Source organism: Desmodus rotundus, chromosome 2 (genome assembly GCF_022682495.2).
Source record: "Desmodus rotundus isolate HL8 chromosome 2, HLdesRot8A.1, whole genome shotgun sequence".
In the NCBI taxonomy this organism is placed as follows: domain Eukaryota; kingdom Metazoa; phylum Chordata; class Mammalia; order Chiroptera; family Phyllostomidae; genus Desmodus; species Desmodus rotundus.
The window spans coordinates 119802781-119816655 of NC_071388.1; positions in this window are offsets into that span (position 1 = coordinate 119802781).

Here is a 13875-nt window from a genome sequence, read left to right on the forward strand (position 1 = left end):
TGTCAGTGGCCTGTCATGGATTCAGGGGTCATTGACAGCCCTTTGTGACCTGGAGAGTGAAGAGGTGGAATCTTGCAATCACAGTTGAAGAAACTCAGATGAGAGCTCTAGGATGCCTCCCACTGCTAGATTCTTAGGCTTTTCTAGGCTGAATGTTGGGTAAGTGCAGAAGAAGCAGGGGGAAATCCTTCCTCTCTGTAGGAAGCTGCCAGAGGAGAAATGACAATCTATTAGGAAACTTCCTTAGCAACCTCCTAGGTTGATAAGAGTCATCACAGCTTCACGCACATGTATATGTGTATCTGTACCTACACATACACGTGCATGCGTGTGCACCATTATAGTCTTTCCTCTTCTGGCCTCTTTCTCCTTCATGTATTCCAAGTCTTGAACTGAGTACCTTTCTTGGAGACTCCCTACAAGGGGACCCCAGCCTACCTGCTGGTTTGTGGCCTGAAGCAAATGCTGTTGGTGCCCTCCCACATGTGTTATGGGCATTCATTCCCTCTGGCAAAGAGGTGACGGAGAACCACTCCCTACAGTATCCCTTTTAGCCAATGGAAGCCTCCTCTATCAGGAGCACTATCTCCCTCCTCTGCTACCTCTTGCCTCATGGTGGGACCAATCCTGAAGCAGACCAAAGCTCATCTCTAGCTACACTGTATCCTTGTTTAGCTTGTTTCCCTGTCCTATCTTGTCTCCCTTGCTCTCCTAAGAGCACTCTCATAAACCATTTGAATAAGAATCCCATCCCAGGCCCATCTTCTAGGGCAGTCAACTCACAATAGTGACTGTGCTCAAGCCTTCCTGTTTTCTCTTCAATTAAGACCTGGAACTCCTTTAAATCTGTAGTCTCCACTAGGTGAAGATAGGTTGCACTAATAATTAATCTTAAATAAATCCTCCTAGTATGTTTGTAGGCTAATGTGTTACTCCTTGATAACATGATACCTTAACACTGCTGAGAATTTATTCTTAGGACTTATGTAAGCAGCCATCCCAGTGGGAAAATGCTAATGGAATTTTATGAGTATGGCTGAGAGTGTCTGCAGTAGGGAGGAAGGGATACTTCTTGTTAGGCAGGCCTTTCAGCCTCCATTCTGGAAAGACTTTCTGAATCACCCTCACCATCTGCAATGAACTGAGTGCTTATATCCCTCCCCACCAAATTCGTATGTTGAAATCCTAACCCTCAATGTGAAAGTATTTGGAGGTTGGGCCTTTGGGAGGAAATTAGGTCATGAGGATGGAGCCCTCATGAATGGGATCAGTGACCTTATAAAAGGGACCCAAGAGAGTTCTTCCTGTCTCCACCAGATGAGAACACAAAGAAAAGTTGGCCATCTGCAAACAGGAAGATGACCTTCACCAGAATCTGATCATGTTGGCACCTGATATTGGACTTCCAGAAACAAATTTCTGTTGTTTATAAGCCATCCGGTCTACGGTACTATGTTATTGCAGCCCAAACTGACTAGGGCATTATCCACCAATGAATTGATCTGACGAGTACCTCTTTATGGCATTCACCATACTGCACTGCAATTATTTGCTTTCCTGTCTTCCTCACCAGACTGGGAGTGTGTATAGAGCAGAAGCCCTTTTCTATTCATCTCTAGATCCCAAGTGCCTATGAGCATGCCTGGAACCCTATAGGAACTCAAGTAATGCATGTGATAAAGGTAATTAGTAACACTAACAGAAGCCCACCTCCTCCTTCATATATACATTTTCATCACGACAATGTACCCCCTCATGCATCACATCTTGTGCACAGTTTTTGGTGTAACATCAAATCACCCAGGTAACTCAGCCCCCCTTACAGCTCAGATTTGGTGCCCTGTGACTTCTGGCTTTTCCCAATACTAAAATCATCATTGAAAGGGAAGATATTTCAGATGGTTGATGAGATTCAGGAAAATACAATGGGACAGCTGATGGTGATTCAGAGAACTGTGTGAGGTCCCATGGTGCCTACTTTGAAGGGGACTGAGGCATCATTGTCTTATGTACAGTGTTTCTTGTATCTTGTATCTTCTTCAATAAATGTCTTTATTTTTCATATTACATGGCTGGATACCTTTGCCAAAAAACTCTGCACGAGATGTGATACATGAGCGGGCACACTGTTGTGATGTAACTGCCAATCACCAGTTCCCCATAGCTGTGGCCTTCTGAATCATCCAAATGGTTTCCTTGGAGGAATGTTCAAGCTTAATACAAAATTTGGTACAGATTCATTGCTTTACTCACTTAGTCATTTTGAGTGTGACAGCCACACAGTACACATGCATCAATCACCCCCACTGACTAGTTCAGTGAAGCCATCATTGTTCATGCATGCACATTTCAGTCCACTCTCCTTGACTGCCAGGTTATATGAAGTTGTGCAAACCGTTCTTGTTATATTAACAATGGCGGGGTGTTTTCTGGACAGACCTTGTATATTTATACAAATATAAACTAAAATATATACTGTATGTAAATGCTATATGTACATTAAAATTTATGCTGTATATATTGTATATAAATTAACATTTACAAAATTGGTATTAAAACCTTCATGTCATGGTGTGACTTGATTTTTCATTCAACATCATATTTTTATTTCTATCTATTTTGATGCATATTGCTTCCCTGCATTCTTTTCAACTGCTGTGGAATCTTCCATTATAGAATGATGCCACAATTAATTTATGATTGTCCTATGGTCTGAAAAGTACATTGTTTGAAATTTCTCATGATTACAATCACTGCTGCTACACATATTCTTGCGGCTGTCTCGCTGGACATACATGTGAATGATTGTAGGACAGATACCTGGATGTGGGATTGCTAGGTGTGAGGGTATGGACACCCTTACACTGTACCAGACATTATTTACTTGTCTTCCAAAGAATTTGTGCTTTTCCCCCCTCCCCTACCTCACCTACATGTTCACAGTATGGTATGAGGCTTCCATTTCTCCACATCCTTGCCAGCACTAGGCCTTGTGAGTCTTCAACTTGATTGCCAATTGGACAAGTATGAGCTGATTTCTCACTGGTGTTTTGTTCATATCTTCCTGACTACTCATGTTTGTTGACCTTCTGGGTTTTCTCTTCTGTAAAATGCCTTTTCATAGCTTTTGTCTATTTTTCTCTTGGGTTATTAATTTTTAGGAGTTCTTTTTAATATTCAAGGTTTTAATCCTTTGTTGGTTTTGAGCATTAACAATGCTTCTCCTGCTCTGTGACTTATCTTTGAATGTTATTTATAATGGCTTTTGTTATGTAGAAGTGTTAAATTTCAATGTAGTCAAATTTAACAGCTGTTTATCTTTACAATATATGCTTCATGTTCCCTGTTTATTAAGAAATCCATCACCTGCCTCTCACTGCTGACATTGCTCCATTAGCAAGGTGAGGTCCTGAGTATATGTGGGAGGTATGTGTGGGGCACTGTTTGGCTTTCTAAATTTTTAATTACAACAACAATTCAATGATTAGGCAAGTTCAGGTTTGTTGTAATGACTCCAAGTTATTTTCCACTGTAGGTAGAATATAGTGCTTAAAGTTATGAGTTCTGTAGAAAGAATGCCTAGGTTTGGATCACTAAGTTTGGGCAAGTTACTTAAACTCACTTGGGGATGATATTACAGTAGTACCTTGTAAGGATGAGGATAAAATTAATTTATATATGCGAAGCACTGAAAACAATTTCTGGTATCTTGTGAGAGCCAACTGTTATCTACTAATATTATTACTGTTAGCATTATTTTCTCATTTACTGCTCAGTTTACCTCTGGGCTGGATTTCTAAGGGCTAATTGGGGACATTAGACCTGCCATTCTCCACATGCTTTCTGTGCCTAGACTGAAATCCCCTTGGTCTGCTCTGCCCCATGCCACCTTAGGAGAATTATCCACTGGGAGGTCAAGGCCTGAGACTGCTAATGATCTAACAATAACATCTTGTGCCAAAGTTTTCTGATACTAGATATTTCACTTTATATAGCTTTCAAAAAAAAGTAGAGAGTTAAAGGTTTTAAGGGTCAAATACTAGCTGAGTTCAGACAGAAACATCATCCTTTTAAGTGTCGGAAGTGAGACAGATACATTAACACAGGTAACTTGCAAGGACTTTGTAGTGTGTGTCTATTGTGGTTGTTTGCCCAGTGCTCTTTTCCCTTTTTCTGGTTTAGTTCACTTTATTCTTGTGTTTAAGCAGGCTGCCAATCAAAACAACACCTTTCTCCCACCCACAAAGGTGAGTATATTTCCTAAATTGGATTATTCCTCTGGCTACACTAATTTATTAAAGAGGTGGGCCCGAGGTGAGCCCAATCTGGGTCACTCACAGGCCCTCCCTAGGATTTTTTTGAACTTGATCAAGGTGAGAAAAGCCCTTTCTTGCCCGGTGGCAAACTGCAAAGGTGAATTGGTGAGATACTAGTCAAATCGTTGTATCATGAGCCTAGATTTGTTTGGGTGGTACCAGATTTTTCATCTCCTATATTGAACTTCACGGAGAAGCCCATCGGACATGAGGAAGCTGGTTTCAGAGAGAAGCGGGAGACAGACGTGGTACAGGGGAGCGTACCTGAGTTCTATTTAATTTCCTTGGAAATTAAATTGAGAATATAGTTAGAATTGTAATGGAGCTGGAGGGATTCAGAGGTTTAGGTCTCATGATTTCCAAACCTAGGTTATTAAGCTCATGATGGTTCTGTGGGATTCTGCTGTACCTTTTAACTTAACTTTCTTTTACCTTTGAGCAAGATCCACTTGGGTTTCTGCCAGTGCAACTAAGAGTTCTGTCTATTGCAGAGATATAAATAAGAGGTATAATGGAAGAATAAATGGCTTTTGTACCAGACCTGAGTTCAGATTTGGCTTTTCCCACTTACTAGTTATGTAGCTTTTACTTGAGACTCAATTTCCTCAGTTGCAACTGGTTGAAGAGAAATATGTTGTATGGTCGTGTGAATTCAGAAAGATAATGAATACAAAGTACCTGGCATAGTTCTCTGCACATAGTAGGCACTGACATTTTAGCTATTGTTATTCTTGTTTTTACTACCATTTACTAATAGTACTGTAATACTAAGTAATGATTTGATTATACAAGCCTTGCATTTCAGGCATCTTTATAAGACCCCCAACTTTTCTGTGGATCTGTGTACATAAAAGATAACAAAAGTATATAAAATAATACTAATTACTTTGCCCATGCTGAGGATTAGGACATGTTAAGAAGTGTTAAGGAAGAGTATTAGTCAGGTACCTAAATAGTAAACAGATTCAGTGAACAACAGTTTAAGTGAAGATAGCTCAAGAAAAGGACTTTATGGGCAAGTGGACAAAAGTCAGAAGAGCAATATGAAATGGTGATAGACTCAAGGGGCAGTGATATTGGGAGGCTATTACTGCATACCCCTGACCCCCATCCTGCACCTCCAGAGGACAGGGTTGCAGAACTCTGTGAGATCTGGAGCTGTAGAGATGAGGTCACCCAAAGCATCTTGGCTTTAGAGAAACTCGGGCATTGTCAAAAGTGTGGCCTACTGGGGAGGGGGAAATATACATTCAAACCTTTCTTCCCACTTTGGAATCTTCTGGTGCCTTCTATTGGTCTTTAAGACCCACCTTAAAGCCCACTGGGCAGTGAACTTGGGTCAATCAGTCCATGAAGTTCAGTTTGCTGGGCACATATCAGGCACAGCAAGACAGGGAATGGAGCTGGAGGAAATTCAGAGAAAAAGTAGCATAAAGAATTGTGGGAATGACACATTTAGGTAGGACAGAACAAGTATGTTTATATATATGCCACATCCCACAAACATCTTCCCAGTTAACATTTTCTCAGTAGTCTACTTCTTCATTTTAATAATCAAACTTCATATAACCTATATATCTCTTAGTATAATAATTTTGGCCAATATTTACATAGGAAAATATTGTATTTGTGTTTCCCAAACAAAATATATTTAAAACAACATTGTGTGCTATTTAGTCTCCAGCTATAGTGTATTTCTATTCAATTAATAGAATCCCATGTCGATATTTTGCAAAGAACACTAGATATCAACAGGGAGATGAATAGTAACTACATACAAGGCAGCTTTTGGTGAACAACATATATGTTTTGTTTGTTTTTTCTTTTAAAAAATATATTTATTGATTATGCTATTACAGTTATTCCATTTCCCCCTTCACTCCACTCCATCCTGCCCACCCCCTCCCTCCCACATTCCCCCACCCCATAGTTCATGTCCATGGGTCATACAGATAAGTTCTTTGGCTTCTGCCATTCCTATACTATTCTTACCCTCCCCCTGTCTATTTTCTACCTACCATTTATGCTACTTATTCTCTACCTTTCCCCCCTCTCTACCCCTCCAACTCCCCTGTTGATAACCCTCCATGTGATCTCCATTTCTGTGGTTCCGTTCCTATTCTAGTTGTTTGCTTAGTTTGCTTTTGTTTTTGTTTTAGGTGTGATTCTTAATAAGTGTGAGTTTGCTGTCATTTTTACTGTTCATATTTATTACCTTCTTTTTCTTAGATAAATCCCTTCAACATTTCATAGAATAAGGGCTTGGTGATGATGAACTCCTTTAACTTGACCTTATCTGAGAAGCACTTTATCTGCCCTTCCATTCTAAATGATAGCTTTGATGGATGGAACAATCTTAGATGTAGGTCCTTGCCTTTCACGTCTTGGAATACTTCTTGCCAGTCCCTTCTTGCCTGTAAGGTCTCTTTGGAGAAATCAGCTGACAGTCTTATGGGAAGTCCTTTGTAGGTAACTGTATCCTTTTCTCTTGCTGCTTCTAAGATTCTCTCCTTCTGTTTCATCTTGGCTAATGTAATGATGATGTGCCTTGGTGTGTTCCTCCTTGGGTCCAGCTTCTTTGGGACTCTCTGAGCTTCCTGGACTTCCTGGAGGTCTATTTCCTTTGCTAAACTGGGGAAGTTCTCCTTCATTATTTGTTCAAATAAGTTTTCAATTTTTTGTTCTTCCTCTTCTCCTTCTGGCACCCCTATAATTCGGATGTTGGAACATTTCAAGATGTCCTGGAGGTTCTTAAGCCTCCCTTCATTTTTCTGAATTCTTGTTTCTTCATTCTTTTCTGGTTGGATGTTGCTTTCTTCCTTCTGGTCCACACCATTGATTTGAGTCCCAGTTTCCTTAGCATCACTATTGGTTCCCTGTACATTTTCCTTTGTTTCTCTTAGCACAGCCTTCATTTTTTCATCTAATTTGTGACCAAATTCAACCAATTCTGTGAGCATCCTGATTACCAGTGTTTTGAACTGTGCATCTGATAGGTTGGCTAACTCTTGGTTGCTTAGTTGTATTATTTCTGGATCTTTGATCTGTTCTTTCATTGGGGCCTTTTGTTTGTTTGGTTTTTGTTTTGGTGCACCTGTTACATAAAGGGGCAGAGCCTCAGGTGTTCAGCAAGGTGGAGTAACGCTGGTCGCTGGTCTGTGATGCTGTATGTGGGGGAGGGGCCAAGAGGGAGCAATGGCACTTGCTCCACTCTCTGATGGATTTCAGTCACTCTCTCTACCACCCGTAATCAAATTGGGCCCCTCTGGTGCTGATTCCCGAGTGGGTGGGTGGGCTTGTGCACACTCTAAACCCCTGTGGGTCTCTCCAATGAACTCTCCTGTGAGGCTGGGAGTTTCTCCTGCTGCCTCCTCAACCCCCACAGGTGTTTTCACTCAGAGGTTTGAGGCTTTATTTTCCTGGGCTGGAGCCCTGGGTTGTGTGGTCTGCTTCACTTCCCCGCCATTCCTCCCAGTTTATCTATGCGTGAATGTGGGGCCGCGGGGTCTGTCAGCCACTACCTTGTGGGGTCTGCTAGCTGCAGCCTGGCCTGCCCCGTTCCACAATCCGCCACCTTGCTGGGTCCGCCAGCCCCCCCTTGCCTTGAGTCCTCTCTGCCCCGGCTACCCATCTCCACCCCTCCTACGGGTCTGGATGAATGTTTCTTTATCTCCTTGGTTGTCGGACTTCCATACAGTTCTGTTTTCTGTCAGTTCTGGTTGTTTTTGTTTTTAAATTGTTGTTGTCCTTCTTTTGGTTGTGCGAGGAGGCACAGTGTGTTTACCTACACGTCCATCTTGGCTGGACGCCACGTGAATACCGTATTAACTGTCTTGTCATCCAGAAGCAGGGTCTTAAGCATTTAACACCAAAACCTTACAGTTTATAATTTCTGTACTGGCATTTAACTCTGTCTGTCATTTTATATAGGCATTTTACTGTGTTTTAGTAAATTGGTTGGGGGTTTTCACCTGGTATTTTAATGCCAGAAGTCCAATTTTTAGGAATGGATTTTTGACATTAGGGAGGAGATGCGTAGGTACATTTCTAATGTAAAAAGGTTTTACCAATTTAGACAAATGGGAAAAGGTAAGTCTGAATTACAGATTCTTCTTAGAAAAGGAAAATTTTATAATTGTAACCCTCAAATGGAATTGAACATCAGGTTGACAACCTGTTGCCTAGGGGATGTCCTTGGGAGATCCACAATAATAAGCAGGGGGGAAAAAGGTTTTAAAAGAGCATAAGCATTGTCATAAATGGTGAATTCTAAAGTGTTTTCATGAGAGGACTACACAGTTCCTCTTCCGTGACCCTGCACAGCCATGGACTTGTTTAGCAAATCCTTTCTTCAAGATGCCATAAAGGTATGTATTCTGTAACCCATAGCTCTGCATGTGCCCTGTTTGTAATTTTCAGTTGTTTAATTGTTAGTCTTCCCTAGTAGAATTAAGCCCTTGGGGTCAGGGTTCCTGTCTACCTTGCTTACTATTTTATCCCTTGCATCAAAGATTCTAAGACCTGGGCCCGGGGTAAAAGTTGTTGAATAAATTAGTGCTTTACCCACAGAAAGCTTCTAGGCCACACATTGCTTAACTTTCCTGTTGAAGCTCACTTATCACGTTATTGGGTCTTCTGCTTCAGGGCCTGAGCTCCCATGGTTCATCCCAAGTACTGATTGATGAGATTTGAATTTGACCTTTGGGTTTGACTTTCCAACATATAACTTATGGTGTTCACTCTCCCTCCATTAAGGGAAGAGAGTCCTTGTCTGCATGACCTGCTTCAGATTCTTCTGGAGTGTGCCACTGAACTCACCCCAGTCCCACCCTACCCTCAGTCTAGGGAGGAAAAAATTCATTCAGTTTCAGCCTATGCCCTTTCTTTGTGACTATGGATTCTGTATTTGTGGTCTATGACTTGTACTGTACAGAACGAGGAGACATACAGTTAAGTCAGCCAATGAAGGAAATCTATTTATGTACAAAGTTTCTTTTAATCCAGTGGGTCTCAGAGTTTAACATACATGAGAATCACCTGAAGGGCTTCTTAAAGTACAGATCTTTGGGCCACACTCCCAGAGGTTGTTTCAGAAGGTCTGGGGTGGTGCCTGAGAATCAGCATTTCTAGCAAGTTCCCAGGTAGTCTGGGGTCTACTTAAAGACCTACTGTTCTGTCCACGTTTTCACTGAACATATGTGCTTGCAACCAGGAACTGATGGGGTTTGGGTCAGGGGAAAAAATGTATGGAGCTAGCCAGGATCTGTTGCAGAAATAGAAACCACCCTAGCTATTTAAAAGGGATTAAGAGCTATTTCAGAGCATTAAGAGTTGATGAAACTGTTGGCAGGGCTGGAGGAGCGGCTCTAGTTTTGGTATCCAGGAACAGCACCTGAGACAGGTGGCTGCACCTTGTGACAAGGCAGGTCTCATCTCTGCCCTAGTGAGGGAGATGGAGGTTGGGAGGCCACTGTGGCAGTACTGCTGCCCTCTGGACATTCCCATGCACTACTGCCTCTCCACGTGATGAAGTTGCACACTGCTCATGGGTTGTGCTGCAGAAAACCCCACATTTCTATGACTCTGTGGCTGGAAGATATCTCATGCATACTTCCAGAACCCTAACACGGGGAGTCTGGGTATGTGGTGGAGCCTCTCCAAGTAGGGTTTAGGGAGCAGCAGCTGGGAGAAGTGATTAACTCAGCAGGAGCATAGTATCTGGAGAGGGAAAGGGCTTGGGACATGTCATTAGCACATGCAAGCTCTGTGGACTCAAATTCTTTTCTGATGCTCCCATCTGGGAAAAGCCACCCTCTCTGTCTGGACTTGCTTTTATTTAGAACAGGGGTGCCCAACCTGCAGCCTGAAGGCCACATGAGGCTCAGGATGACTAAGAGTGCATCCCAACACAAAATCGTAAATTTATTTAAAACATCATGAGTTTTTTTGTGATTCTGTCTTGTGTTGTATTTAATATGTGGCCCAAGACAACTCTTCTTCTTCCAGTGTGGCCCAGTGATGCCAAAATGATGGACACCCTTGATTTAGACAGTAGAGACATCTGCAGTAGGGACAAGAGGAAGAATATGAATTTAAGTAAATGCACTTATGCTTGGGAGAAACAACTACAATTGGAATATTTGTAATGGCTTTATAACACCGTATATGTACTTTATGTGTCCCAGGGTTTCTCTTTGGTACTATTGACCTTTTACATCATGTAATTATTTGTGTGGGTCTGTCATGGGTGCTGTGGGATACTGAGCAGCATCCTGGCCTCTACCCACCACCATGATTGTGAAAATGAAAAATTGTCTCTAGACATTGCCAAATGTTGCATGGGAGACAAAATCATATTCAGTCTTTGTACAGATGATATTTTGACACTTGAGCAATTGTAATAACTGGGAGGAGAGGGAGGGAGAGATCTAGTATTCATGAAACATTCGTTCTAGTCCAGGCCCAGTGTCAAATGCCATCTAACCCTTGTCTATTTAAGGCACTGTGAGATGGCACCAGAATGGACTGGAGAGGCAGGTGGAGCTGGGTTCAAATCCTGACTCCCAGGGTTTGCCTGGCTTTGGGTGAATTACTTAATCTCTCAAATTTATGTTTTCTCCCCTGTAAACTGGAGCTAACCTTTCAGGGCAGCAGCAAAGATTAACAGAAGTGATTTATGGCATGTATTACCAGTGATTATTATGCAGAATTTGCCCATAGGAGGGGATTGCCCTTTCTTTTTTCCTCAGCATACCAGTTACCATCTTGTGGTCAGTGACTTTTGCATTGCTACGTCCGGTCCTTCCTTTACCGTCTTCCTTACAAAGGTACAGTAGACCACAAGAAAAGGTCTTAAAGGGCAAAGGAGAAAGTAAGTAATGCAAAAAGCCTGGCACTTCCAAGTAGCTGGGGTTTTTCTCCTTGACAAGCTGCTGACAGGCCCTGTTAGCAATACAGAGGCTAATTACTTGGTAGAAGTAAAAGAAAAGGTGCCACTTGGTGGTTCTGGTTTTCCCCAGTACAATAAATCACAGCTACAGGATACCAGTCTCATTTGATTTAATAAAGATTTTAGAGAAAGAAAAAGTTTTCCTTGTTTTTTATTGAGAGCTACTGGTCATTTGTATCTGTTTCACCTAGGCTCTCAATTGGATGTCACCTACCTGCATCACAAGTCACCATTGGCACTTCAGATGTCAGCTGCCTGCACTTAACGTTTGTCTCTATTACCCTCCTGCTTGCCTGTTGAGCCTCTGCACCTTGCCCTCTTCCACTCAGTTCATAAGCTTCTGATACCCAAAAGGAGTCTCCCCTTTCTTTGAACATTTGGCCTTGCTTGCTGGTCTGTACCCCTCACAGTTGTCCCTAGAAATAACTTTGCAGCCATATGATGGTCCCCACACAACTGTGGGCGACAGGTGCTTCTGCCCCCACTCACTCACCCTTCCTCATATCAGGTCTGCACTACCTGTGTCCCCTAATAGGTCTCTCTACCAGGTGAGCGGTATCAGGTAATTTGAGTGCAGCAGCAAAGCAGGACGGAGTGGGTTAAAGATCAGAATAGATTTTGCCTATTTTCTGACAGCACAGAGCTCTCAGTTAGGAACAACTGTGCAATAAGACTCAGCTTCTCTCCCTCTGGCTAATATTTGTATTTGCCTTTTCTGAAAGGCCTGGGTCCTTTTGTTTTTAAGTCACAATGATTGCAGATCACACTGCTGAAATAAACACCTCAAAACCCCTGACAAAAGGGATGTGAAAGGACATAATCAGATATTTCAGAAGTAGGGATTTTCAGCTGGAAGGGTGATGCTGAGGGATTGGCTTGAGGGCCTGTTGCTCTACACCCACACATTCTGTCAGGGGAGGGTGTGCCAAGGGGTGACTTAACTCCTGAGAACAACGAATGCCAGAACAAGGAGATGGCTTCAAGATCTGAATGTGACTCGTCTACTGCCAATGACAGCGAGGTCCAGAGAAATTAAAGGACTCACCCAAAGGCATCCAGTTGCTGGGTAAAGTGAGGGAGGCTGGAAGCCAAATGTCAACTCTCAGTCCTTTGACTTCACCTAGGTCTGAAGTGGAGGTGGCATTGCCTGCAAAGCAAGGATTTCTTTGTCTTGAAGTAGATGTGTGGATCTCCTTTACATCTGTTTGTATTGCTTTAGACTAGGGTCTCCTCTCCACCTTACCAGGGTGGGATTTCTATATAGTGGTATTGCCTTTTGATTTCAACCCCTGTTGGCTGTAGGTGGGTGAGCAGGTGAATTCCTCCATTCTGGGAGACAGTGCTTCCTGGCCTGTGGGTGAGCTAGTTGCCAATATGAACTTGGACATACTATATTCCTGTGAATCCCTCATAATGCATCCTGATAACTAGCACCTCCCTTCTCTCCCCTGTTGCCCATCTTCTCACTCCTAGTCTTCTCTGGACAGTGACTTAATACTCTGACATCCCCTGCCTGCCCTAGCTGACCAGTCAGGTTTGAAATGATCTCATAAATTACCCATTCTAGAAATGTTGATGACTGGTAATTTTTTTTTCACTTTTGTTCAAAGTTTTTGCATTCTAGTAGGGGAATTTCTAGGACTACAAAACTTTGATGGAGTAGCTCTCAACCATGGCTGTACATTAGATAGAATTAGCTGGAGGGCTTTAACTAACTACTGGAGCTTGGTGTCCCTATCCTTAGATATTCTAATTAAATTGATCTGGAAGGTCCTAGGAAAATAGTAATTGTTTAAAACTCTGTAGGTGGTTCTAAAGTATAGCTATTGCTGAAAAACTTTGCTTAAATAATAAGGATGACATCCCCCAAATATTGCATCTTCCTGTGGCCACTGGGGAAATTGGCTGCAGTAGATGTCTCAGCTCTTCCTAAGGCATATTGTCTTTCTAATCATCTCTGGGTAAGGTCTAAGAGTCTCATAGACAGTGGGGTGACCAGTAGTTGACCAAGGGGTCAAAGAAACTACCTGGTACAGAACATTTGCAGTCAGTCTAGCACAGTTTAGTCTAAGGATGTTTAGTTTTATCCAAATCTCTCCAACTAGTGATTACATCAGAGGTTGCAAGCTGGCAGTACATGAGAAAGTTCTAGCCCACACATGGGATTTGTTCAAACTATACCATGTTTTTTGATTTTTAAAAATTGAGTTAAAAACTAAGAGAATCTACATAAAATCCAGATTTCTGCCTTTTCTGTGTTTTTTTTCCTTTCACCTGAGAAATAGACATATATACTGTGTAAGTTCAAGGTGGAGTTTGCATTGGAGTTTGATTTACATATACTGTGAAATGATTACCACAATGGGTTTAGTTAACATTCATCATCTCACGTAAATTCAATAAAAAAAAAAATTAGGACTTATTGTCTTAACAACTTTCCTATATACTATACAGCAGTGTAAACTATTGTCATTATCTTGTATGTTACATTCCTAGAACTTATGTATCTTATGTATCTTCTTTAATTCATAATTTTATTTAATTGAGTTCATCCTCTGACCACCTTTTTTTTTGGGGGGGGGGCTTTCAATTTTGTTCCATTAATCTATG